Below are 24,712 nucleotides of genomic sequence, written 5' to 3'. Positions count from 1 at the left end.
TATTTGTACCAACTGCCTTGGCTTGCATTCTTTCGAGTTTCTTTGTAAGCTGATCAAACTGAGCATTTATCATGCTTAGGGCGTTTACTTCCAGGACCCCTACAGCTCTCCTTACATTTCCTCTTTCATTTGACTGCTCATAATTATGGTATGCAACCCTTTCTAGAAGTTCAAGTGCTTGTGGTACTGTTTTCTCCATTAGATCACTCTCTGCAGCTGAATCAACTGTGCTTCTTGTAGAGGGTAGTAATCCATTATAGAAATTTTGCACTAATAGCTAATCTTCTATGCCATGGTATGGACATTCCCTTTGTAGGTCTTTATATCTTTCCCATGCGTCATAGAGTGATTCTCCTTCCTTTTTTTCCGAAGGTGTTGAGCTCTAGCCTCAGTTTTGCAGTCTTTACAGGTGGAAAATAACTTGCTAGAAAAGCTTGAGAGAGGTTTTTCCAAGTAGTGAACGTTCTAGCCAGTTGAGAAAATAACCACTTCCTTGCTCTGTCCCAAAGGGAGAATGAGAATGCTTTGAGTTTTATTGCTTGATTAGACACTCCATTCATCATGAATGTATCACATAGGGCAAGAAAGCACTGGAGGTAATAGTGTGGGTCTTCTGTTGGTGAACCTGCAAACTGGGTTTGTTGAATCATTTGGAGCCATGCTGGTTTTAATTCAAAGTTGCTGGCTTCCACTGTGGGTCTAGTGACACTGAGCTGAAATCCTTGGACAGATGGAGCTCTGTAATCTCTCAAGAGTCTTGGTCTATCATTATTATCTGCCATGGTTGGGATTTTAGGATCTCCTTGAACGTGCTCTTGATGTTTCCTTTCCCTCCTGATGGCTTTTAGAGTTCTGTCTATCTCCGTATTACAGTCCAAAATTTCTTCTGGCTTTTTTCTGGTCATATACCAGATCCGACACCTGAGAGAAAAGAAAAGAAATACAACTAGTAAAATAAAATTAAATAATAAATATAATTGCCTAAATCAGCTAAATTGCCTATCACTTGATATTACTAAAACCAAAAATCCCCGGCAATATCACCAAAAACTTGTTTCGCTATTTTGCAACCACCGCAAGTGCACGGATCGCTAGCAAGTAATAAAGTGATGAGTAGAGTATCATTCCCATGAGGATTTTGTTTAGCAAGTACCACTATACACAGTAATTTTGACTGTCTAGTCTATCGAATACTTAGAGAGTGAAGTTTTTTAATCTCAAACACTAGAACAATAATCTTAAAACAAAATAATTTATTTGAAACAATTCTAGAATTAAGATTTCACACTTGAATCTTACCAGGGATGTTATCTAGTTTATTTACTGAACTGAAGATCATTTTCCTTGATGGAAATCAATCCTAAGTTATCCTAAATCCTCTCTCAAGGCACCGAGGATGTATTATAATTAACTCAAACCCTACTTTCATGGTGATTGAATTAATTAAAATCCTTTAAGATTTTTGACCAATTTTGAAGTTACACAAATGTATCAGCCTATGTCTAGGTCAGAATTCCTAGGTTCAAGATCTTGATTTTCTAATGTTAATCTTCACCTTTTAGTCCTTCAATTAAAATCCACAATCATGGCTAAGTGGGTACCAGCACATAGCATGCATTAAGATCACAAGAAATTAAATCAAGAAACGAATCTCAAATTTAATAAATAAAACTTAGTGTTCATCCATAATAATAATAATTACAAGCGCTACTCTCCCAAATCTAGAATAAGAAAACTACTCACTCATGGTGAGCTCAGCAAACATCATGATAAAAGGTAAAAACACTAAAAAGAAAATTATGTAGAAGAAATAAAACAATAAAAATCTGTCTAGGGAGATGAAACGAAGGAACCGAAGAGAGTTTGCAACTTTGATCCTGTGGAGCTTCAGTTGGAAAACTTCTTCTAGTACTGATGTTTCTCTCCTTGAGATGGCTAGATTTCTCTCCCTCAAAACTCCCCAAAAGTGTTGTTAAAAGATAAAAGAGAGAGTGAGCCGGCCGAACCAACCTCACAAAAACCAACGCTTTTTCTGATGTTTTCTTTTCTATTTATTGTCGTTGCTCTAGGATTAGGTCATTTGTGAGTTTGAAAGGCTTTAGGAGTCTCGTTTAAATCAGGAAATAAGAGCGAGAATTCGAGTCAAAAACTGGCGACCTCATAGTACACGGCCCGTGTGTCACTACACAGGTCCCGTAATGTAGGGCTGTGTAACTTGTTGGAGGAGAATTACGAAATCTTGCATTGGCACAGAAAGTTACCCGGGTCTGCGCTAACTACACGGACCGTGTACTATTGTTCCTATAAGGTGCTTCAAGCTTGTCCTCGGCAGAGACTTACACGGGTCCCTGTAGATTACATGGAACTACTTACACGACCCGTGTACTTGTGTTTCTCCATTGATTCCCTTGGCTTTCTTCTGGCAGAGAGTTACACTGTCACACCCTACCCCTCTGTAAGGCATAACATAATCCCGTAGTATACCTAATGAATTACCAACTCCGTCTACTGATATTTATCTTAAAACTTTGTTGACATTTATCTGTCCACTGAAATTTTACATCTTTCCGAAGCAGTTTGGTCAGTGGAGAAGATAACATAGAAAACCCCTTCACAAACCGACGGTAATATCCAGCTAGACCCAGAAAACTGCGAATTTCTGTGATGTTCCTGGGCGGCTTCTGTTAGTAGTATGCCCTAGAGCATATCATTTAGTATGTATCTTGTACATATTTTAATAATAAAAGGCATTTCCACTTTTCCGTTTACATAATATATTTATGTGTAATAGAAAAGGTCCATTGATATTTTGTTAGAAATATTATTCTTAAGTTGTTAAGAATATGAGTGACAATATTTCTAGCACAAAGTATCATAAATAGGTTCACAATCGAGGATACTTCATAATAAGGACATGACTTATCCAGAAAGATTGTATTCATGTTTGTTCCCAAGTTATTTATATGAGATATAAATAAGATGGAATGGTGAGTCTCATGCCATATAACAAACTTGATAGGCACTTATAAATGATAAGTAGGCCGAACCAGTGACACTTATGACAAGCACATGGAGTTTACTCTTGTCAATGTTTTGTCATAAATCATATCGATGCATATAATCTTTAGACCGAGATAGCACAGCTTATCTTGTATATAGGTAGTTTGAGTTTGATATCGCTTTCATACTTGTACTATGTATGGGTATATGGGCATGTGTTGGCTCTGCTAGTTATATATGGAGGTAGGTGTTGATCAAGATGGAATCTGTTCCTCTAAGTAAATAGAGTTAAAATCCTATGTTCATTTAATTGTTCTTGATGTTTCAAGTTCTGGCAGACAGATAGATTTATTCGAAAAGAGTTTCGATGAGAAAAATCTTTTAATCAAGAACTGGAATTAAAAGAGAACATAATATTCATAGCAAATGGAGTTTGACATAAACCATGACTCGGCTTGAGTTGGGATTTTGTAACAGAGAGATTCTAGTGCATGGTAACATATGATTATAGGTTCATTTAAGGTAAACCTTATTACTAATTGGGTGGCCATGGCATGCTATGCTAGGTGTTAACCATGGTCTATGAGGTTCATAAAATGATTTAGAGAAATCATTTATGGTAAGAAAGAGTTCGATGATATTAAGAGTTGATATCATGTCTCATTGCCAATTAGTGATGAGCCTAGTAAGTCACACACATACACAAGTTATCACCTATTTAAATATGATTTAATTAATTAATTAAAGAGTTTAATTGATTAATTAAATAGATTTGGTTTGCAATTAAATTGCAAAGTCCCTAGCATGACTTGAAACCAAATCTAGATTATTGGATGTGTAGTATAAATTAAATTTATATTTAAAGTGTTTAAATATGAATTTAATTGATGAGAAATTAATTAATAGAGATTAATTAATTAATTTATATTTGATATAAATTAATTAGAAGAAGAAAATAATTATTTTGGGTTGAGAACTCAAAATTAAGACACAGGGGCATTTTGGTCATTTCACAGTGTGACACGTGGCACCATGAGATGGTGACACATGGCATAACACATAAGCTTGCCAAATATTTTTTAATCATGTAAGATGATTAAAATCAAGATTAAATATAGGTTTGACACTTGGCACAATGTGATTGGGTCACTTAAATCTAGAGCTAATCAAAAGGTGACATGTGGCTAGGGTTTAATGTGTTAACCTAGCTATTTAAGTGTGGTTATGAAAAGAAAACATAACCAGCAGCCTCTCCTCTCATTTGTCACGCCACTTTGAGCCTCTCCAGCTATTTCTCTTCATCTCTCATCAATTCAAAGAGATTAGCCATCAATCTCTTGAATTAAGAACACTAGAAATTGTTTCTAGTGTCCGGTTTACATCTTTAATCTCTTAAAAGGCAGAACTTGATTTTCTAATTAATAGAAAAAGCTTTAGAAGCTATTCAAGGGCTGCCATAGGTGTTCTTGGTGTGGACAAGCTAGAGGGATAACATCTGGTGTCCTGAAGACGAATCTCAAAGGCGCAAACCCGCTGCAGTGCATCAAGAGGTTAGTGTAATCGTTCTTGATTTAATCTAGGGTTCTAAAATTAATCTGATTAATTTTAAAATCTTAAATGGCAAATACAGATCCAAAAACATATTAAAAGAGTTTTAATATGTTGTTTATCATTGAAATCAAATAGATAAAAATAAATCTTGCATGATGCATGTGACCCTAGGTGAAATTTTTTGAATTCAATGGTATAAACTTGTGTTTTTCACGCTTCCGTTCCTTCAGCTTCCAATTAAGGATAGCTTCTACCTTGCTGGAATCTACCTTGATCCCTTCAGCTGACACAACATGTCCCAAAAAAGAGATTTCTTTCAGCCAAAATTCACATTTCGACAATTTGGCGTATAGTTGTTTCTCCCTTAAAGTCTGCAGTACAATCCGCAGATGTCTATCATGCTCCTCTGCATTCCTTGAATATATCAAAATGTCATCAATAAACACCACCACAAATTGATCAAGATATGGTCTGAAGATAGTGTTCATCAGATCCATAAAAGTAGCTGGAGCATTTGTTAACCCGAATGGCATTACTAGAAACTCATAGTGGCCATATCGAGTTCTGAAAGCAGTTTTTGGAATACTCTGCTCTTGCACCTTCAACTTATAATAACCAGATCGCAAATCAATTTTGGAGAATACAGCTGCACCCTTCAACTGATCAAACAGACCATCAATGCGAGGCAATGGATATTTGTTCTTTATTGTCACCTTATTCAACTGCCGGTAGTCAATGCATAAGCGGAGAGTACCATCCTTCTTCTTAACAAACAACACTGGTGCTCCCCAAGGTGACACACTAGGGCGGATGAAGCCCTTTTCAAGTAATTCTTGCAATTGTATCTTCAACTCCTTCAACTCATTGGTGCCATTCTGTATGGTGTTATGGAGATTGGATCCACACCAGGCATAACATTAATTTCAAACTGCACTTCTCTTTCCGGAGGTAATCCTGGCAATTCATCAGGAAACACATCTGGAAAGTCATGTACTGTAGGGATGTCCTTCAATGCTGGACTCCCCACTTGGGTGTCTATCACATGTGCCAAGTAGGCTTCACACCCCTTTCTGATCATCTTTCTGGCTAGTGCAGTCGAAATGATGTTTGATGGCAATAACTGCCTCTCTCCTTGTATTACCACATCACTGCATCGAGGAGACCAAAAGTGATCGTCTTCTCTGATCAATCATGGCATGATGCCTAGCTAACCAATCCATGCCCAAGATGATATCATAATCTCTGAAGGGCATTTCAATGAGATAGGACAGAAAAGTGTGTCCTTGGATCACCAAAGGACAATCTCTATACATTCTATTAACCCTGACTTCCTGTCCTAACGAACTTGTTACTAGCACCTCAAAGTCCATTTTTGTACATGGAACAGCAATGCAATCAATGATGCTTGCACTCACATAAGAATGGGTAGAACCCATATCAAATAACACAAATACATTTTGGTTAAAAGTTGAGAAGGTACTAGCCACAACATCAGATGTCTCAGCCTCTTCCCTCTGTCTCATTGCACAAACTCTGATCGGAGCACTGTCTTGCTCTGAATGTTTTTCCGTGCCTTGGCTGCCTGCTAGGCTACCTCTACCCCTGCCTCTACCTCTGCTAGGTGGTTGTGAGCTTCTGGTGACAGGGCTCTGAACTGACCCTTCTGCAGTAGTAGGAGGTGGTCCAACTCTGCAACTACTGGTGCAGTCCTTGGCAAAATGTCCTGTGCCTCCACAGTTATAACAGGCTCCAATAGCCTTATAGCATATCCCACCATGATTTTTTCCACAAGTTTCACATTGGCGGGGAGGATAGGAACCTCTGGTACTCTGTTGACCAGATAAGGGAGGTCTCTGTCCTGAATATCTTCCCTACCAGATTTCTTGCCACCTCTGCCATGTCCCCCATAGTTTTTCCTCTTCCCAGTATGACCACTGGAACTCTGTTCTACTGACTTTCCCTCTTTCTCTGTCTTCTCTGATCTCTTTTTCTCAGGAGCAGTCTCAAACTCAATTCTTTCCATCTCTAGGGCTTGAGAAACAAGTTCAGAGAAGTTAGTGTGTTTAAAGCCAACCACTTGTACTGACATCGGGCTTCAAGCGATTTCAAACCTCTTGCATCTCTCCTGCGGTAGCAAGCAAACTTCTTGCATAATGGCTCAAAGTGAAAATTCCCTTTCATACTCACCACCGATCCCTTTGTTTCAAACTTAGGAATTCTTGCGCTTTACGGTCTACATAAGCATCGAGGACATATTTCACTGAATTCCCGAGAAAGTCATTCCATGTTAATCTTCTTTGGTTCCACTGTGTGGGGAATGGTTTTCCACCACCATAAGCATCCCCACAGTAGTAAGGACACCGAGTATTCAAATCGAGCTCTTACGTACAATGTAGCTTCTTGAACACCCTATCCATCCTCTCTAACCATTGTTCAGCTTCTAGAGGATCTACTGTCCCCTTAAACTCTGTAGCCCCATACTTCATCAATTTATCATACTGCCTCGTAGGAGATTGTGGTTGTACCTCTGGTGTCTGTATTGGGACTTGAGTAGGTACATTACTAGCCATTTGTTGAAACATTGCAGCCATCTGAGCGAAGCGAGAAATTGCGATCTGAGGCAGTGTCTTTGAACCACTAACATTATGTAGGCCTGGGGCATCCCCTTGCACCTCAGCCTCAATAGATTGATCGACTGAACGATCACCCTCTTCCATATTTAATGCGAGGATTTTAGATCTCCTGAACCAATAACACAAGGAGATTTTCCTCCCGTTAGTGCATATTTATAATGTAATGTACTGTATGTATCAAACAATGATATTGAGCAGTTGTACTATGAAGAAAGAATATTCAAATAACAGGTGAAAACAGAATTTAAAAACTTTGCTCTGATACCACTTAAACTTGTCACACCCTACCCCTCTGTAAGGCATAACATGATCCCGTAGTATACCTAATGAATTACCAACTCCGTCTACTGATAACCCATTAAATACACTACAAGGGATTTTAAAAACTTTTCTTACTTATTTTCTGATGGTGAGCACTATTTACAGGTATTAAAAACTTTGGTGAACTGAAGTGAAATAATTAACTCATTTGATTTATTTGGAATTTCTGTAAAAATTTTGGCAGAGTGCCATCTGTATTTTGGATAAAACAGTTCTTCAGAAAACCTGTAAAAGACACATCAATAATTTTCCAAATCTCAACTCCAATACATTTCTCAACACAACAATTTATCAACTCAATTCCATAGAAATTTTTCAAAGTCTGAGATAAGGAAATATAATACAATTTTCACAAGTCAAATAACTCATAATTAATTTACAACTTCAAGGTACAATTTGAATTTACAACTGCTCAAAACCAAAAAACAAAATGTACATACAGTGTCATACATTACAGTACAAAATGCCAAATGTGGTATACTCACTATACCCAAAAATCTCTTGCTGGAGGTATATGCAGCCTAGTCTGCTGCCTTGTCTGTCTCTCTACCTGCGACAGCAATAGAAAGCTATCGCTGAGACAACATCTCAGTGGTGCACAACATTAACCAAATACAATTTAAATCACAATTCATAAATCATATCAATAGTGGATACTTAAAATCATAGTTAAATTCAAGACAGTAATTGTCAACAAGAATTTAAACTCCATTTGTCAATCTCACAATAATTTTCAATAAGTCAGATCATGGTTGAATTCAATAGACAGTATATGTCAATGAGAGTTTAAATCAATTTCACAATCTCACAATACATATCAATAAATCACACACAGCTTAATCATGATCCATAGTTCAATTCGTCCCAAAAGCCAATGGCTAATGAGGTATTCAATTCGTCCCAAAAGTCGATGACTAATGAGGAATAACATAGCTAGCTAGCAAAAATATGAGTACTCATCCAATTCGTCCTCAACAGGCACACACCTCAACACTTCAGCCAGAGAGGGAATTCAATTCGTCCCACTAGATAAGCTAATGAGGAATACAATCAATATACATGATAGCTGTGGTTTCAAACCATTTCCAATGCTTTTAAATCAATAAGTATCCATCAATGTCATTCAAACAATTTCTCACAGTTTCAAATCATTTACAATGCTTTTCAAGCAATAAATATTCATTCAAATACATTTCCACAATTTAAAACAATAATATACAAATAGTCAATATTTATTTCAATTGAAAATAATTCAAAAGAATAGTTGTTGTGCACAAACCTCTGATATTTGTCTCCTGGTCTTGACTCAGTATTTCTTTCCCTTTTGCTGAGTCCTGGTTAACTGAGAAACACAATTTGAAGTGTTCAGTGCTAAATTAATTTGCCTCTAACGATAATGTTCGATAAACAATTCACTGAATACCTTTATTTGCTTAATCACCTAATATACCGACCCTCGATGTTTTCTAGGTAAATTAGGTTTTAGTGTCCTTTATATGTCACATTCGATAGGATTTTAGGGTTGGTACGTGTTACCAAACTCAATTCTATGTATATTGCGTTTTCTTGCATTTCATTGTAAATTGCTAGATTTCGGGATACTAGTTTGATCTAGCCGGACGGCCTAGTTCCCTCGGTTTTCGGGTTTCGGTCAAAACTAAAAACTTGTAGATCTATGTCTTATTACACACAGGGCAAAATTTCAGGTCAATCTGAGTTATGTAGACCAAGTTATGGTCATTACACTATTGCTGGTCAAATGGCATCAAATTAGGTCAATTTTATGTCAATTTGGTCAACTTTGGTTCGGCCAGTTTTTGGACCCGAACTTGTGCAAGCTTTTTGACTTGCTTATGGTCATTTCTGGATTTTGGTGTCTTCATAAGACTTGTAGGTATGGGTCTTACTATTCATGGTTAAAATTTCAGGTCAATCGGACCTGTTTTGAGTGAGTTATGGCCTAAACACTCACTGCTGCCCAATTGGTCATTTTTCAGGTCCTAATTGTACCTAATTTGAATTGGTCATTTTCTTAGGTCACCTTGCAAGTAGAATTTTGGTATGCTTTCTCAATGAAAGTTGGCACATTTTGTGCCTAGTTCCACCTCCAATTGGTCTCATACCAATTGAGGTTACACATTTAAACTTATTGGCTAAAATGTACACTGCCCTTAGTTACCTTGCTTAAACACACATCAATCACACACTTACCTTGCAATATGTTTACTTCCCTACCAAATCTGTTTTGGTACATTACCAAAAACATTTTCCACTTTACATTAACATTACTTTGGGCAGATTACAATTATCCTCAACACACCAAATATAATTCTAATTTCCAAAGTCCAAATACAATTACACATACACATAAACATTACTAGTTTTTACATACACTTACACAATCAATCTATACACATATCCATCAATTCTCTATGTCAATATTCTGACAACATCTTCATGAACACACACATTTATCCAAGTGTCCCAAGGCTGCCGAAAATGTTCCTCAACACCAAAGTGTCCTACAATTCATCAATTCCCATCCAAGTGCAAAAATCACCATATACATATGAAGTAATTCACTAAGTTATTAAATCACCATAACCAACATCATTTCCCATCAAATATATGCACAATTATCTCATCAAATACATGACTACATGGCTGCCCAAAAATGGATATCTCAATAACTCTTCAACTTAAAAAATTTCCTTCACAAATTCAACACCCATAACATGCACACAAAGTTTAATAAAGCTATCTTCAAAAATGCTAACTTACCTTATAGTTGGAGCTTGTTAAACCTTGCTTAAACTTCTCAAATTTGGTATCAAACTCTTCCTTGTGATGTGTAGACCATTTTTCATGAAGGAACCTAAGTGATTAGAAGTGAAATGAGTGGTTAGATGAGCTTGCATGAAAAACGGCCATGGTGGTTTTCATTTTCTTCAAATCGGAATGAAGGAATTCAAATGAGGAAGATGAAGTGCAGATGGGATAATGGGTGTACACCTGCCCCATTATGCCTTTAGTTTATTCCTTTAGTGGCCCACTCATATTATTTAATCATATTATAAGTTTAATGTGTCATTTACACCATTTCCACTCCATTTTTGGCTATTTACTTTAGGTACCACTAAATTAATTTTTCATTTCATTTTCTAAGTGTAATATTATTTATTTTTAATGGACATTTAGGTCAAAAGACAATTCGGGATATCAAATGACCATAATGCCCCTGTTCGGGTTGCATTCCCGATTTTTCGGTATCACCGGGTTTTATCCGTTTTTCAATTTCTCACTTTTCTTTATACTAATTATTTAATTTTTCTTTGATCTTTCTAATGATATTTATTCTTCAATAAGGGTCTATTTAAGTCCTAAAAATGTTTTCCAGGGTTCCCCGCAGTCCAGGGCTAGTCAACGGTCCACGCCGTGACTTCCCAGTGCGGTCACCCATCGTTAGGTTTCCCGGCTCGTTTAACTTGATTACCTTTCTTTGCTATTATTTTTCCTTTGTTTTTCTAGTATTTTCTTTTCTTGTATTTCATTATTTTATGTCTCCTCCCTCATGTCAAAGTGTAGTTCTAGGCATCCTAGCTGTCCGGACAACACTAGTCACCGGAGCAGTAGAACGCACTACCGAACTTTGGGGTGTTACATACACGAGTCTAGGGCTTGGTTTACACGACTCGTGTACTTTGTATCAGCAGCAATTCTCTGTCTCTTGACTTCTCCAAGCTTTCCTTTGCACTCCCATACCCTGGGGCTTCACTCAAACACCTGAAATGATGCAGAAAATATGAAATTTAGGGCTTGACAATAGAAATTATAAAAACTAATGAGATCAACTATTATGCATGAAAATATTTGCCTAAATACTATGAAATAGTATACAAATGTGCTTAAAAAATCTATACAATTCAAGTTTATCAATCACTTTCACCAAGATTTTCCCTAACATAAGAATCAAACTCATAGTTATAGTAATTTTGATTCCTTGTCTTAATATTTAATGAACCTAATCCATCAAATGTACCCAAAATATTTTGCTCATTTTCATCATGCCCAACATCAAAATGAGCTCGTTAACTAAGCCATCACCAAGATTATCCTCATTTTTAACTCCTAACATCAAAATTAGGCTCATTAACTGAATTACTACCCCCATCACTAGTATTCCACTCTAACAGCAACTACCTAACATTTCTTGTACTTCCCTGAGCTTTTTTGTAATGCCCCAAATTTATAGAATGTATTCAGTATATTTCAGTGAGAATTCAAATATTGAATATGGTATGTAAATTGGATTAAATCAGGGGTTGAAGTAAAAATTTGAAAAAGATATCTATGAACTTTGTTGCAAAATTAATGAAGCTTGGGGGGAAAAATTAAAATTTCTTAATTTAGTATATAATTGAGTTTAATTACAATCATTAAGTATGATTTATTAAGTTAATTAATCGCTAATTAAATAAGTCAAAGAGTGTGACACCCCTTACCCGTCTACAATGTAGCCGAGCAAGATATGTCACACAGTGTGTTGAAGCACCAAATCATATTTCCATTACAATTTACCCTTTTTAATTCATTTATTTATAATTTTGATTAATATGAATTTTTTTCAAATTTTATAGAAAATTTGGCAGAGTGCCAGCTGTAAATTGAAAAAATAGTTCTTCTAAATCTGTTAAAAACACTTCCAATATAATCATATTATCAATCCCAATCAACCACTAACATATTTCCAAAATTTCTCAAATGACTTCAATATTTCAAAATTCAATTCATTTCATATCATACTCAACTCAATAAGAAATACTCAAATTTATTACTGAACATGATTTATAGATAATTACATCAAAACATAATTACATGAGTTTATAATATACATGACAAAATAAAGGTATGATTACACAAGTTTACAAAACACAAAATATCAAAAGTAGCCTAATGTCCTACCAATGCACTGCAAATGTGAGGTGACTCTGGACTCTGTGTGCAGATCTAAAAGTTCACCCGGTCTGAGGTCTACTGGACTCCCCAACTATGTCCCCAATACCTGCAAGTGGCAAAGGTGACGCGCTAAGCAATTCTGCTTAGTGGTGACAATATAAAATAAAATAACTAAAATAAAATAAATATGCAGAATGTATGTTATATTTTATATAGACTTAATTTCTAACATTTATTGTAGTATTATTCGATTAAAATTTGGTAAGATTTATTTTAATTACCAGAGTAACCTATACTAGTCGACTAGAATGGATAAATGGATAAACTGGCATGGGGTACCAAGTGCCTTGGACCATCACACCATCGATCACATTGTGTCTCACGGTGTGCAACAGAACAACTAATAAGCTGTAATAATTATTAGAGATAAAAGCCAAGTATAACAACTCAATCAACATAGCCAAAAGCTATTTTATCACAGAATGGCATGGGAGGCCATAAAACACAAAATAGCATGAAGTTATATGCAGTACTGCTAACAGAACCATATTGGCATGCCAACCTATCCAAACCAATCTTGTTAGGTGTACTAGGGCATATTACACTTCTTAAATTGTACAGTTCTTGAAATTTATGTTTATTTGTTACTATTCATTTTATTAGTCAACTAAAATGTTGACTTTTCCATAGATAATAGGTACATTGGTTCTAATACTCCTAACATACCACATTTTGCATTCTAAAGTTGTTGGTATTTGTTGCAAATACCATTTCTAAGCTTAGTGTTAGTTGTTCAAAATTTTCAGATTTCAAGCCTTGTGTTTACTGTTCCATTAGTCATTTTTACAGTGGGAATTTGGCAAAGTTATCAACATGAAAGTTATTCCTTATTGTGTCTAGTTATATTTCTTTTTTTGAATCACTCCATTTGGAGTTTTGTAGGTCAAGTTATAGCCTAAACACCATAACTGGCCAGATTGCAAACTTTCCAGATTTTTTGGACTGACCAAATCTACAGTGTTTTGTGCAGTGACTGCAGGTCACCTTTTGAACATGCTATGGTCACAATTTGGGTTTGGTTTCTTCATGAAAGTTGTAGGCCTATGTCTCATCTATTTTCTAGGAAAATTTTTGGTCAATTGGACCTTTATACACTGAGTTATGACCAAATGAATAAATACTATTTATTTAGTCATTTTGCCCAGGCAGAATGTAGGTCACCCGAATTAGGGCAATCTTTAAATTAACTTGCTTTGATTTTCTGAGCATGTTTTCTTCACCAAAGTTGTGCCATTATGTGTCTAGTTTCATGTCCAATTGGCCTTGCACCAATTAAACCTCTACAACTCCAGTTGTTGCTGCCCAAACCTACTGGACTCACACCTAGTCCTGTAGGTCACCAAGGGCAGCAACACTAACTTCAATTCCCACCAAACAAACCACTTTATTTCTTATTCACACATAACCAAATGGTCACTAACTGACCGTTAAAACTTACTTGCACCATTACATGATCAAAGTCTCAATTTCATACCCAAACCCTAGCTCAACCATCTCAAATCATGCATTCACTTACCTTTCATTATCCTAACAATAGATTAGTGTTAAAGGGCAGCCACAATAGCATTTTAATTCCATGAAATCCTCAAAACCCTACCAAGTTCAAGGCTGCCAAAAATATTGCGGAAGGTATGCTTATGATTTTATTTAATTTTCTTTGTAAATATCCATTAATTCTACTCCTTCCACTTGAATTTAAAGAAAGAAAACAAGTTTAGTCACTAACCTCTAATGGAGAAAATTTCAATCTGCAAGAGCTCCTCCTTTCTACTTCTTTTTGTTATCTTTAGCTTGCCCAAGGTGTAGTGAATTATTTTTCTGAAGACAAATATAGCTTTTATGGTGAAAAGCTTGAAGTACTCAAGTTTAAAAGGAAAAAAAATGGTGGAGTGCTAGGAAGAGGTTTTGGCTACCATAGAAGGAAGAGGAAGATGAAGTGATTTTTTGGTCTTCCTTATCCCTTATAAAATATTTATTCAATTTTAATTGGTGAAAGAATTTTTAATGAGGCCATGCTTATGTCATTATTTGTCTTTTATTTCATTTTTTTTCATTCATTTTTTTTCTCTTACTTCTTTTACTTATTTTTAATAGATTTTTCATCAATGTTTTGTTAGTAGTATGCCCTAGAGCATATCATTTAGTATGTATCTTATACATATTTTTATTAATAAAAGGCATTTCCACTTTTCCGTTTACATAATATATTTATGTGTAATAGAAAAGGTCCATTGATATTTTGTTAGAAATATTATTCTTAAGTTGTTAAGATAATGAGTGACAATATTTCTAGCACAAAGTATCATAAATAGGTTCACAATCAAGGATACTTCATAATAAGGACATGACTTATCTAGAAAGATTGTATTCATGTTTGTTCCCAAGTTATTTATATGAGATATAAATAAGATGGAATGGTGAGTCTCATGCCATATAACAAACATGATAGGCACTTATAAATGATAAGTAGGCCGAACTAGTGACACTTATGACAAGCACATGGAGTTTACTCTTGTCAATGTTTTGTCATAAATCATATCAGTGCATATAATCTTTAGACCTGAGATAGCACAGTTATCTTGTATATAAGTAGTTTGAGTTTGATACTGCTTTCATACTTGTACTATGTATGGGTATATGGGCATGTGTTGGCTCCTACTTGTTATATATGGAGGTAGGTGTTGATCAAGATGGAATCTATTCCTCTAAGTAAATAGAGTTAAAATCCTATGTTCATTTAATTGTTCTTGATGTTTCAAGTTCCTGGCCAGGACAGATAGATTTATTTAGAAAAAGGGTTTCTGATGAGAAAATCTTTTTAATCAAGAACTGAAATTAAAAGAGAACATAATATTCATAGCAAATGGAGTTTGACATAAACCATGACTCCAGCTTGAGTTGGGATTTTGTAACAGAGAGATTCTAGTGCATGGTAACATATGATTATAGGTTCATTTAAGGTAAACTTTATTACTAATTGGGTGGCCATGGCATGCTATGCTAGGTGTTAACCATGGTCTATGAGGTGCATAAAATGATTTAGAGAAATCATTTATGGTAAGAAAGAGTTCTGATGATATTAAGAGTTGATATCATATCTCATTGCCAATTAGTGATGAGCCTAGTAAGTCACACACATACACAAGTTATCACCTATTTAAATATGATTTAATTAATTAATTAATGAGTTTAATTGATTAATTAAATAGATTTGATTTGCAATTAAATTGCAAAGTCCCTAGCATGACTTGAAACCAAATCTAGATTATTGGATGTGTAGTATAAATTAAATTTATATTTAAAGTGTTTAAATATGAATTTAATTAATGAGAAATTAATTAATAGAGATTAATTAATTAATTTATATTTGATATAAATTAATTAGAAGAATAAAAATAATTATTTTGGGTTAAGAACTCAAAATTAAGACACAGGGGCATTTTGGTCATTTCACAGTGTGACACGTGGCACCATGAGATGGTGACACATGGGATTACAAATAAGCTTGCCAAATGTTTTTTTAATCATGTAAGATAATTAAAATCAAGATTAAATATAGGTTTGACACTTGGCACAATGTGATTGGGTCACATAAACCTAGAGCTAATCAAACGGTGACATGTGGCAAGGGTTTAATATGTTAACCTAGCTATTTAAGTGTGGTTGTGAAAAGAAAAGCAACCAGCAGCCACTCCTCTCCTTTGTCACGCCACTTTGAGGCTTTTCATCTATTCTTCTTCATCTCTCATCAATTCAAAGAGATTAGCCATCAATCTCTTGAATTAAGAACACTAGAAATTGTTTCTAGTGTCCTGTTTACATCTCTAATCTCTTAAAAGGCAGAACTTGAATTTCTAATTAATAGAAAAAGCTTTAGAAGCTATTCAAGGGCTGCCATAGGTGTTCTTGGTGTGGACAAGCTAGAGGGACAACATCTGGTGTCCTGAAGACGAATCTCAAAGGCGCAGACACGCTGCAGTGCATCAAGAGGTTAGTGTAATCGTTCTTGATTTAATCTAGGGTTCTAAAATTAATCTGATTAATTTTAAAATCTTAAATGGCAAATACAGATCCAAAAACATATTAATAGAGTTTTAATATGTTGTTTATCATTGAAATCAAATAGATAAAAATAAATCTTGCATGATGCATGTGGCCCTAGGTGAAAATTTTTGAATTCAATGGTATAAACTTGTGTTTTTCATGCTTCTGTTCCTTCATGTTTGTTCATGTTTTATGTCATATAATTCACTTACTTAAATGGACAAGTTGATCAAAAATCATCTCTGAAGACGAAATGATAAAAATGCCCTCCGTTTGGCTTAACGAGCTAAAATTGTGTGTACCGATTGATTAAATTTTCCTTGTATTTTCTTAACATTTTATTGTCATGGGAACCCCAATAATCATTCCCTGAGGTCTCAAAAATCATTTTATGAAGTTTTCCCTGGGTCTAGGGTTGTTAACGGCCTTCACCGTCACTTTCCCTTCGGGTTACTTATCACTGGGGTTTTGGCTCATTTAACCTTAGTGTATTTCATTCCTAAAAATTTTCCTTGATTTTTATGAGCATTATTTGATTTCTTTATAACTCCCCACTCTAGTCTAATTATAATTTCAAACATTCTAGCTGCCCAGACAGACACTAGCTAAAGTGAGGATGTTACAGCTCTTCCCTTCTAATAAAAATTTCATCCTCGAAATTTACCTGATGCAAACAATTGAGGGAACTGTTGCCTCATCGTCTCTTCACTTTCCCAAATTACCTCCTTGGTATTATGGTGCCTCCAAAGTACTTTCACCAGTGGAATTTGTTTATTTCTCAGTTCCTTTACTTCCCTAGCCAAGATCCGTATGGGTTCTTCTGCATATGTCAAGTCCGGTTGGATTTCAATCTCTTCCATGGAGATGACATGTGAAGGGTCTAAGCGGTATCTTCTTAGCATAGACACATGGAATACATTATGAATCTTATTCAGTTCTAGTGGTAAAGCTAGCCGATAGGCCACTGGTCCCACACGTTCAATGACTTCATATGGGCCAATGAACCTAGGGCTTAACTTACCCTTTCTTCCAAACCTCAGTACATTCTTCCACGGTGAGACTTTGAGAAACACTTTGTCGCCAACTGCATACTCTATCTCTTTTCTCTTCAAGTCGGCATAAGATTTTTGTCTATTTGAGGCGACCTTCAAATTATCTTTGATTATCTTCACTTTCTCCTCAGTCTATTTCACCAAGTCTAGTCCTACCAGTTTATCTTCGCCCAATTCAGTCCAACACATTGGGGTTCTACACTTCCTCCCATACAGTGCTTCATACGGGGCCATTTGAATGCTAGCTTAGTAGCTATTATTAAATGCAAATTCTGCCAGTGGGAGATATCTATTCCAACTCCCCTCAAACTCAATGACACAACTCCTCAGCATATCCTTCAGGATCTATCACATAATTCACATTGTTACTATCATTTCAATTTATTAGTTATAAAAATTCAATTAGTTTTAGGTTTATCTGGATTACTCGTCCCGACTGTCCATCCGTTTGAGGATGAAAAGCCATGCTAAAGTAGAGTTGCGTGCCCAAGGCTTCTTGCAACTTCTTTCAAAATCTCGATGTAAACCTTGGGTCTCGATCAGATATGATGGAAAGTGGGATTCCATGCAGTCTAACTATCTCACTGATACACAATTCTGCTAGCTTTTCCAGTGAATAGTCAGTCCTAACTGGCAGAAAATGTGCTGACTTCGTCAATCTATCCACTATCACCCATACTGCATCATGCTTTTTCTAGGTGAGAGGTAGACCACTAACGAAATCTATAATGACCCGGTCCCATTTCCATTTAGGTATGCTTATAGGCTATAGCAATCCTAATGGAACTTGATGTTCTGCTTTAACTTGCTGACATGTCAAGCACTTAGTAACATAGTCAGCTATATCCTTCTTCATACCATGCCACCAATAATGAGGCTTCAAATCATTATACATTTTTGTGCTCCCTGGGTGCATAGCATAAACACTAGTGTGTGCTGCTCTCAGAATACTAGTCTTCAGTTCCCCATCATCTGGTACACACACTCTTTCTCTGTAGTACAGACACCCATCTGCTTTCACCTCATAATTAGTTTCCTTCCCCTCTGGAATTTTACCCACAATCTACCCATCTTGTATCTGCTGTAGCAGGTTTGGCCTCACTTGTAACTCAGCCAAAATAGCTCCATCTTGAGCTAGGGACAAACGGACATTTAGTGATCTTAAAGCTGTGATGGACTTTCTGCTCAAGGCATCAGCAACTACATTTGGCTTCCCAGGATGGTAATCTATCACACAATCATAGTCTTTTAGGAACTCAATTCATTGCCTCTGTCTAAGATTGAGCTCCTTCTAGGTTGGCAAATATTTTAGACTTTTATGGTCTGTATAGATGTAGTATTTTTCACCATACAAATAATGCCTCCATATCTTCAATGCGAAGATAATTGCTGCTAACTCCAGGTCATGAGTAAGGTAGTTCTGTTCATGTGGCCTTAATTTCGTGGAAGCATAGGCGACCACTTTCCCCTCTTGCATCAATACACACCCTAACCCATTATGTGAGGCATCACTATAGACCACAAAGTCTTTTCTCGACACTGGCTATGTTAACACTGATGCTTCTTTCAACATAGCCTTCAGCCTCTCAAAACTGGCTTGGCACTTGTCGTTCCAGCCAAATTTCACATTTTTGTGTAACAACTTGGTCATTGGATCAGCTATAACAGAAAACCCCTTCACAAATCTTCTGTAATACCCAGCTAGCCCCAAGAAACTTCTGACCTTAGTTGTATTTCTAGGAGGCTTCCATTCCATCACTGCTTTTATCTTTTTGGGATCCACTCTAATCCCCTCAGCTGATACTATATGTCCAAGGAAGGAGATTTCATTCATCCAGAAGTCATACTTGGACAGCTTAGTATACAGCTTCTTTTCTCGCAGGGTTTGTAAAACAATCTTCAAATGTTCATCATGTTCTTCCCTGGTCTTAGAATACACCAGAATATCATCAATAAGGACCACTACAAACCGATCTAAATATGGATGAAAGATACGGTTCATAAGGTTCATAAATGCTGCTGGTGCATTTTTTAACCCAAACGGCATCACTAGGAATTCATAATGTCTATACCGGGTTCTAAATGCAGTTTTTGACACATTTACATCCTTTACCCTTAACTGATGATACCCTTATCTGAGGAAAATACACCGGCTCCCTTTAACTGATCAAACAGATCGTCAATTCTGGGCAACGGATATTTATTCTTCATAGTTACTTTGTTCAACTGCCAGTAATCAATACACAATCTCAAGATTCCATCCTTCTTCTCAAACAGCACTGGAGCTCCCCATGGTGACACACTAGGGCATATAAACCCCTTATCAAGTAACTCCTACAACTAAATTTTCAACTCCCTCAATTCAGTGGGTGCCATCCTATAAGGAGCAATAGAAATTGGTGCTGTACTCGGCATTACTTCAATAGCAAATTCGACTTCCCTTTCTGGTGTTAAACCAAGCAATTCTTTAGGAAATACATCTGGGAAGTCTCTTGCTTTGGGTATATCACACAGGTTCGGCTTAGCCTGCCTAGTATCAACCACGTGTGCTAGGTAAGCTTCATAGCCTTTTCTCATCAATCTTCTTGCATCTATGGCTGAGATAACATTGGACAGGAAATCTGTCCTTTCACCCACAACTGAAATCTTATTCCCCTCAGGAGTTTTCAAAGAAATCCTCTTCAATTTGCAATTAACTATTGCTTGATGACGTGATAACTAGTCTATTCCCAAAATCACATCAAACTCGTGGAAGGGCAATTCAATTAGGTCTGCCGAGAATTCATACCCTTGAAACCTCAACGGGCAACCTTTATACACCTTATTCACTACCACACTGTGGCCTAGTGGATTTGTGACCAGAATATCTTGATCAGTCTCCTCTACTGAAACTCCCCTCTCTATGGGTAGTTTGATGCAGATGTATGAATGACTGGATCTTGGATCCACCAATGTATGCACAAATGTGTTGTAGAGGGAGAACGTACCCCTGATGACATCCGGGGCATCTTGCTCCTCCTGAGCTCTTATAGCCTAGGCTCTGGCAGGTACTCTGACCTCAGGCCTCTCAGCTGACTCAGATGCAGGCCTTAGTGATGGACCAGCTACCTCAGATTTACCAAACTTCCTACCCCTTTGAGGTGCAGGGGCAGGCCTATCAGCTTGTGTTGGGGCAACTGTAGTAGTCCTCTTCGGATAATTTTTTATTTGATGTTCTATAGATCCACACCGTAAGCATGCACCAGTCACTCGCCAATATTCCCCCTTATGCCACTTCTGGCAGTATGGACAGGTAGAAGATGCTGCGGCTGGTCCCCTGAACACCGTCCCTGGAGAGCTGCCCACTGATGGTGTGGACTGGCCTCTCCTAGGTGTGAACTATGGTCTGGGCCTCTGGGACTGACCCTGACCTTGTGGTTGTCCCGAACTCTGAGCAAGAGGACCCTTACTCTTCTTACTGGGACCAGAAAATGAACTAGACTGACCTAGACTCCTCTTCTGCTGTCTTTCCCTTCTATTTTGCTCATTTATTTTAACTCTTTCTACTTTTGATGCAGCATCTACTAATTTAGCAAAATCTGTGATCTCCAATGCTATTATCATGAATTTGATATTGTCATTGAGCCCTTCTTTGAATCTTTTACACCTCTCTGCCTCTGTAGGGACTATCTCCCTCCCATACCGGCTCAGTCTGACGAATTCATGCTCATACTCTACCACTAATAATTGCCTCTGTCTTAGACTAATAAATTCTCTTCTTCTCTCTTCTAAATATACTTTACTGACATACTTCTTCTTGAACTCTGTGAGGAAGAAATCCCAGGTGATCTGATCCGGTTGCACCTCACTAGTTACTATGTCTCACCACTGGTATGCATCATCTTGAAGTAGAGACACAACACCCTCCAGGTTCTGCTCAGGGGGTGCGATGAAGCTGTTTCAACACTCTGACTGTTCTATCCAACCATTTTTCCATTGTCATAGGGTCATCCTCCTTCTTCCCAAAGAAATCCACAGCCCCATGTTTTTCACAAATTCTCTAAATGGGACTTCTGTGGTGCTGGTGGAGGTTATGGTTGTGGTTGTGGTGGTGGGATTGCCCCCATCATTTGCAGGTAAAATTTGGTCGTTTGCTGAAATAATGCAAACTGAGATTGGCAGGTGCCTCAACTACTGGTGGAGCAGATTCTCCCCTGCCTCCAGATTCAGCCCTTGGTGGAGCACGACTCTCCACCTCTTCATCAACTGCTCTTTGAGAAGCAGGATCCATATTCTAATCAAAATACGAGAACAAACAGATCTGCATCAGTGTCACCTCAACACTTACAAATGCAATGCCATGGTATGCACTCTATCTAGGCCCAGAAACGCCTAAACCGATGCTCTGATACCACTAAATGTGACACCCCTTACCCGTCTACCGTGTAGCCGAGTAAGATATGCCACACAGTGTGCCGGAGTACTAAATCATATTTCTATTACAATTTACCCTTTTTAATTCATTTATTTATAATTTTGATTAATTTGAATTTTTCACAAATTCTATAGAAAATTCGACAGAGTGCCGGCTATAAATTGGAAAAACAATTCTTCTGAATCTATTAAAAAACACTTCCAATATAATCATATTATCAATCTCAGTCAACCACCAACATATTTCCACAATTTCTCAAATGACTTCAATATTTCAAAATTCAATTCATTTCATATCATACTCAACTCAATAAGAAATACTCAAATTTATTACTGAACATGATTTATAGATAATTACATCAAAACATAATTACATGAGTTTATAATATACATGACAAAATAAAGGTCTGATTACACAAGTTTACAAAATACAAAATATCAAAAGTAGCCTAATGTCCTACCAATGCACTGCAAATGTGAGGTGACACTGGACTCTGTGTGCAGATCTGAAAGTTCACCCGGTCTGAGGTCTGTTGGACTCCCCAGCTATGTATCCAGTACCTGCGCGTGGCAAAAGCGACACGCTAAGAAATTCTACTTAGTGGTGACAATATAAATTAAAATAACTAAAATAAAATAAATATGCAGTATGTATGTTTATATTTTATATAGACTTAATTTCTGACATTTATTGCAGTATTATTCGATTAAAATTTGGTAACATTTATTTTAATTACCCGAGTAACCTATACTAGTCGACTGGACTAGATAAATGGGTAAACTGGCATAGGGTACCAAGTATCTTGGACCATCACACCATCGATCACATTGTGTCTCCCGGTGTGCAACAAAATAGCTAATAAGCTATAATAATTATTAGAGATAAAACCCAAGTATAACAACTCAATCAACATAGCCAAAAGCTATTTTATCATAGAATGGCATGGGAGGCCATAAAACACAAAATGGCATGAAGCCATATGCAGTACTGCCAACAGAACCCTATTGGCATGCCAACCTATCCAAACCAATCTTGTTAGGTGTACTAGGGCATGTTACACTTCTTAAATTGTACAATTCTTGAAATTTAAATTTAGGTGTTACTATTCATTTCATTAGTCAACTACAATGTTGACTTTTGCATAGGCAATAGGTACATTGGTTCTAATACTCCAAACATATCACATTTTGCATTCTAAAGTTGTTGGTATTGGTTGCCAATACCATTTCTAAGCTTAGTGCTAGTTGTTCAAAATTTTCAGATTTCAAGCCTTGTGTTTACTGTTCCATTGGTCATTTTTACAGTGGGAATTTGGCAAAGTTATCAACATAAAAGTTGTTCCTTATTGTGTCTAGTTATATTTCTTTTTTTGAATCACTCAATTTAGAGTTTTGTAGCTCAAGTTATAGCCTAAACACCATAACTGGCCGGATTGCAAACTTTCCAGATTTTCTGGATTGACCAAATCTACAGTATTTTGTGTAGTGACTAGAGGTCACCTTTTGAATATGTTATGGTCATAATTTGGGTTTGGTTTCTTCATGATATTTTCTGGTAAAATTTTAGGTCAATTGGACTTTTCTACACTGAGTTATAACCAAATGAATAAACACTATTCATTTGGTCATTTTGCCCAGGCAGAATACAGGTCACCCAGATTAGGGCAATCTTTAAGTCAACTTAGTTTGATTTTCTAGGCATGGTTTCTTCACCAAAGTTGAGCCATTATGTGTCTAGTTTTATGTCCAATTGGCCTTGCACCAATTGAACCTCTACAACTCCAGTTATTACTGCCCAAACCTTCTTGACTCACACCGAGTCCTGTAGGTCACCAAGGGCAGCAACACTAACTTTAATTCCCACTAAACAAACCACTTCATTTCTTATTCACACATAACCAAATGGTCACAAACTGGCCATTAAAACTTACTTTCACTATTACATGATTAAAGTCTTAATTTCATACCCAAACCCTAACTCAACCATCTCAAATCATGCATTCACTTACCTTTCATTATCCTAACAATAGATTAGTGTTAAAGGGCAGCCACAATACCATTTTAATTCCATGAAATCCTCAAAACCCTACCAAGTTCAAGGCTGCCAAAAATATTGGGGAAGGTATGCTTATGATTTTATTTAAATTTCTTTGTAAATATCCACTAATTCTACTCCTTCCACTTGAATTTAAAGAAAGAAAACAAGTTTAGTCACTAACCTCTAATGGAGAAAATTTCAATCTTGCAAGAGCTCCTCCTTTCTACTTTTTTTTTGTTATCTTTAGCTTGCCCAAGGTGTAGTGAATTTTTTTTGTGAAGACAAATATAGCTTTTATGGTGAAAAGCTTGAAGTACTCAAGTTTGAAAGGAAAAAAAAATGGTGGAGTGCTTGGAAGAGGTTTCGGCTACCATGGAAGGAAGAGGAAGATAAAGTGATTTTTTGGTCTTCCTTATCCCTTATAAAATGTTTATTCAATTTTGATTGGTGGAAGAATTTTTAATGAGGTCATGCTTATGTCATTATTTATCTTTTATTTCATTTTTTTCCCTTACTTCTTTTACTTATTTTTAATAGATTTTTCATCAATGTTTGTTCATGTTTTATGTCATATAATTCACTTACTTAAATGGACAAGTTGATAAAAAATCATCTCTAAAGACGAAATGACCAAAATGCCCTCC

Source organism: Hevea brasiliensis, chromosome 7 (assembly GCF_030052815.1).
Source record: "Hevea brasiliensis isolate MT/VB/25A 57/8 chromosome 7, ASM3005281v1, whole genome shotgun sequence".
NCBI classification, from domain to species: domain Eukaryota; kingdom Viridiplantae; phylum Streptophyta; class Magnoliopsida; order Malpighiales; family Euphorbiaceae; genus Hevea; species Hevea brasiliensis.
Note: the sequence above shows the minus strand (reverse complement) of the source record.